Source organism: Mus musculus, chromosome 2 (genome assembly GCF_000001635.26).
Source record: "Mus musculus strain C57BL/6J chromosome 2, GRCm38.p6 C57BL/6J".
Lineage (NCBI taxonomy): Eukaryota > Metazoa > Chordata > Mammalia > Rodentia > Muridae > Mus > Mus musculus.
Genome location: NC_000068.7, coordinates 164,019,861 through 164,024,769, shown reverse-complemented (window position 1 = coordinate 164,024,769; position 4,909 = coordinate 164,019,861).

The following is a 4,909-nucleotide window of genomic DNA, read 5'->3' as shown; positions in this document are numbered from 1 at the left end:
CTGTCCTGGAAGACACTTTGTAGACCAGGCTGGCTTTGAACTCAGAAATCCACCTGCCTCTGCCTCCCAAGTGCTTTAATAAACTGAAATCTTAACGAAGGGCTGGAGAGATGGCTCAGGGGTTAAGAGCACTGACTGCTCTTCCAGAGGTCCTGAGTTCAATTCCCAGCACCCACATGGTGGCTCACAACCATCTGTAATGGGATTTGATGCCCTCTTCTGGTGTGCCTGAAGATAGCGACAGTATACTCACATACATAAAATAAATAAATATTAAAAATAAAATATTTTTTATTTTTTGGTTTTTCAAGACAGGGTTTCTCTGTATAGCCCTGGCTGTCCTGGAACTCACTTTGTAGACTAGGCTGGCCTCAAACTCAGAAATCCGCCTGCCTCTGCCTCCCGAGTGCTGGGATTAGAGGCGTGCGCCACCACCCCCGGCTTAAAATAAATCTTTTTAAGAAAGAAAAAAATCTTAATGAATACAAATAAAATAAAAGTGCCCCGTTACCCTGGAGATTCCTAACACCTACATCTGCCCTACATTCTTAAGCACAGGATATTATAGAATTTTTTAAAACTATTTTTTATTGTTTTAATTTTTTAAGATTTTGTTTTGTTTTGTTTTGTTTTGTTTTTTTCAAGACAGCGTTTCTTTATCTAGCCCCTTTTGTCCTGGAAGTCTCTCTGAAGACCAGGCTGGCCTCGACCTCACAGAGATCCTCCTGCCTCTCCCTCAAGAGTGCTGGGATTAAAAGCTTGTGCCGCCACTGCTCCACTTTGAGATTATGTTTAAAATTATGTATACATGTGTGGATATTTGCATATGAGTGCATACACCCCTGGTGGGCAGAGGTGTTGGCCTCCATGGAGCAGGGCTTCCAGCAGGTTGTGAACTACCAAATGAAGGTTCTGGGAGCCAAACTCAGGACCCCAGCAAGAGCTGTATGTACCCAACCACTGAGCGATCTTTCCAGCTTCTTCTTCTTCTTCTTCTTCTTCTTCTTCTTTTTTTTTTTTTTTTACTCATTGAGGATTTCCTATACTGATCTAGTGTCTTTTTTTTTTTTCTTCTTCTTCTTTTTTCTTTTCTTTTCTTTTTTTTTTGTTTTTTGACACAGGGTTTCTCTGTGTAGCCCTGGCTGTCCTGGAACTCACTTTGTAGACCAGGCTGGCCTCGAACTCAGAAATGCACCTGCCTCTGCCACCCAAGTGCTGGGATTAAAGGAGTGTGCCATCACTGCCCAGCCTGATGTAGTGTCTTAATTACGCCCACCCTCACTCCCTTCTCCAGCTTCCTCCAAATCCTCTCTCTGTTCTCCCCCCTAACTTCAGGTCTTTTTTTAATAGTCCACTGAGTTCAATAATGGTACCCATATATGCATGGGTTTGGAGCCATCTACCAGTGCATGGTCAACTTTCCAGAGGCCACAGCCCTAAAGAACACTGACTCTCCTCTCCTCAGCCATTAACTAATTGTGCAGGCAACCACAGTTACTGGGAGTTCATGAGTGTAACAGCCATACTGCAGAATTTGATCCATAGCCTTGTCAGAAATCATACATGTCTTACCCAACCATAAAATTCTCAGGAATTTCTCAACTGGCTCTCTCATACCATGTGTAATAACTTCCTGGTCTTTCCTTTACAGTTGGTTTACACATCTTCAGGGTGTGTTTTTAAGTCTAAAACCCAGAGGTGATACTATCTATCTAATGGAACTGTCTTACAGAGGGCAGACAGTATGCCAAGGTCCTGGACTATCATTATGTAAACAGGATGTGTCAGCATCCTGATGAGAAATGCCAATAACAACAACAACAACAACAACAACACCACAATAATAAATTGGCTGCCTGTAGCAGAGAGTGATTTGTTTCTAAAGCAATGCCCTCCTTGGATGAAGTAGGTATGGGGGCTTTATACAAGACTATACATATAAGGCTAGGTGGACTTAGGTTCTCTCCTAAGTACACTCAGGTAAAGTATTCTCATTAGAACACTCAGTTTAAGATGCTGAAATGAATGTTTAAGATTAAAGCAATGGGGGGGCTGGAGAGATGGCTCAGAGGTTAAGAGCACTGACTGCTCTTCCAGAGGTCCTGAGTTCAATTCCCAGCAACCACATGGTGGCTCACAACCATCTGTAATGAGATCTGACACCCTTTTCTGGTGTGTCCGAAGACAGCTACAGTGTACTTACTTATAATAATAAATACATCTTTAAAAAAAAAATTAAAGCAATGGACAGGAATGCCTCAGGGCATTGTCAGTCTGCACTATAAAGTTTTAATGGACCATAAACATCTTGAAGTTACAGTAATGGGGGATTTTCCATACCTGAAGGTTCCTGCCTTGCTTATCAGCTAACAATTCCATGACAATGGGGCTATAGTGGAGACCTGGAGGAAGCACTTCAGAGTTGTTCCTGCTGAGTAAGAGTTGGTCCGGGCATCCAGCAGTTAGGGGAGTAGTTGTGCAAGCACTGGGGGAGGGGAGATCTCACCACTTGCACTGGCAAAAGAGCAATGTTAGGTAGAGCACGGACAGGGTAGCCTTATTCTATTTAGTTCTCCATAATTCAGCCATTCTCCATGAACTGAACTGTTTGGCTCTTTTGTTGTAACATATACATTTATTGATTGATAATTTATTCATTCTGTGTGTCTATGCAGAACCATGTACGTGTGTGTGCACAACAGGTATGTATGTATGTATGTATGTATGTATGTATGTGTCAAAGGACATATGGAAGTTGGTTCTCTCCTTCCAGCATGCAGCCCTTGTAGAGCAAACTCAGATCCTTAGGCCTGGCAGCAAGAGCCCCCACCAATTGAGTCACCTCGATGGCTGCATATATCTGCTGCTGCCTCGGCCTGCCTCCCTCCTTCTCCATCCTGTCTGTCTGTCTCTGTATCTCTCCAGAGTCTATGTAGTCCCAGAGCTCACTATGTAGACAAGGATGTTCTCAAATATACAGATATCTACTTTGCTCTGCCTCCCAAGGGCTGGGATTAAAGGATGTGCAACCATGCCTGGCCTCCATCGGGTTTTACTGGTCACACTGGGCTCTTGAAAGGGTTTGGGGCCAGGTGAACAATCAATCCTTTCAAAAATTCTTCATGGTTTCTGTAGTTTTGTCCCACATTCCTGGGCAGCCCATTGTTTGGCATCTCTTGCTCTTGGCAGGGGGTTAAACAACTATTCAGCTCTCCTCTCACCCAACCAGGCAGGCCTGCCTTAAGTTCACAGACAATGAGAACTTTCCCAAGTGGTGTGTGGAGTGTGCCTCAGTATCTGGGGAGAAGTGTACAGAAGCCCAGGGCAGATCATTAGTCCCTCACGTGACAGACTTAATACCTCTACCATTCTCTTCATCTGTCCATCGATGCTGTCTTGACACCTTTGAGGGTTGCCAAGGTACATTTAGCTCCAGAACCCACCACATTAATAGGGGGCAAATAAATCTGCAATTCTCTGTTATGTTCCTCATCTTAGCCACTTCTGCGGGAGGGCTGAGGTGGTCCAATCTTCTTCCAAATGGGGTGAAATCACTGAATCCTCTTCCCCTGCCACGCCAACCCTCTCGCTGGACCGTGTACCCCTTGAATGAGCTAACGCATGGTTTGAAAGCCTTCCCTCCAGAGCAGTGGCTCTCAACCTTCCTAACACTGAAGCCCTTTAAGCGGCTCCTCGTGGAGTGCTGACCCTCAACCATAAAATGATGTCCTTGCTATTCATTTGTTACTGTAATGAATCATAACATAAACATCTGACATGCAACCCCTGTGAAAGGGTCATTCAACCCGCAGACCCACAGGTTGAGAACTGCTGTTTTAGAAGCTCAAAGGCACCAAATTTAGTTTCCAGTCCGCCCAGCTCAATACAAATACTCCATTTGCCCATTAAGCAACCACGAAAAGCTATCCTTGGGCTTGTCCTTCCCCTAGAACCTCTCAGGTGTCTTAACACTCACTCTGTAAGTGCACACTATTCATCACTCAGACCTGCCAGCCTCTCCTGCCTTACAGGTCAGATCCCACTTCTTGGTTTCTTGTTTGTTTTCCAAGACAGGGTTTCTCTGTGTAGCCCTGGCTGTCCTGGAACTCACTCTGTAGACCATGCTGGCCTCAAACTCAGAAATTTGCCTGCCTCTGCCTCCCAAGTGCTGGGACTAAAGGTGTGCGCCACCACTGCCCGGCAGATCCACTTCTTGTACCAGCAAACCCACTAAAGGCTCATACCAGTCCTGGGGGGGTCACTGCTAAACTAGCTTCTAACTCCATCAACTGTCTGATCCAGGTGGTGCATTGTGCACCAATCAATTCCTTTGCAACAAGTTCTCAGTTATACCCTTTTCCAAGAATTTCCATTTTCATCTTAAACGCATTAGTGTGAGGTATCAAATTCTCTGGAATTGGAGTTACAGCTGTGAGCTGCCATGTGGGTGCTGGGAATTGAACCCGCATCCTCCGGAAGATCAGGCAGTACTCTTGACCCCTGAGCTATCTCTCCAGCCTCTAAAGCAATTTTTTTTTCTTCCTTTATGTGTTTTGCCTGTATGTTTGTGTATCATGTGCATGCCTGCTCTGTAGAGGCCAGAAGAGGGCAACAGCTCCCCTTAAACTTGAATTACAGGAAGTCATGATAAGGGAATTCAATAAGGGTCCTCTGAAGTGGTCCCTTATCCACTGAGCCATCTCTCCAGCCCTAACGACTCCCTTTTCAACGCCTTCCAGTTCCAAATATTTGTGGCAATTCCAAGAAATAACCAAGTGTCCTTAATAGTCCACATGAGCTGACAGTCCACAAGGGACCAATTCCCTGTTGTCGCCGACATCAGCCTTTTTCTCAGGAAAGGAAGGGTAATCTCCATTTTCATGACATAGCTCCACCCCAACTTCCCCCA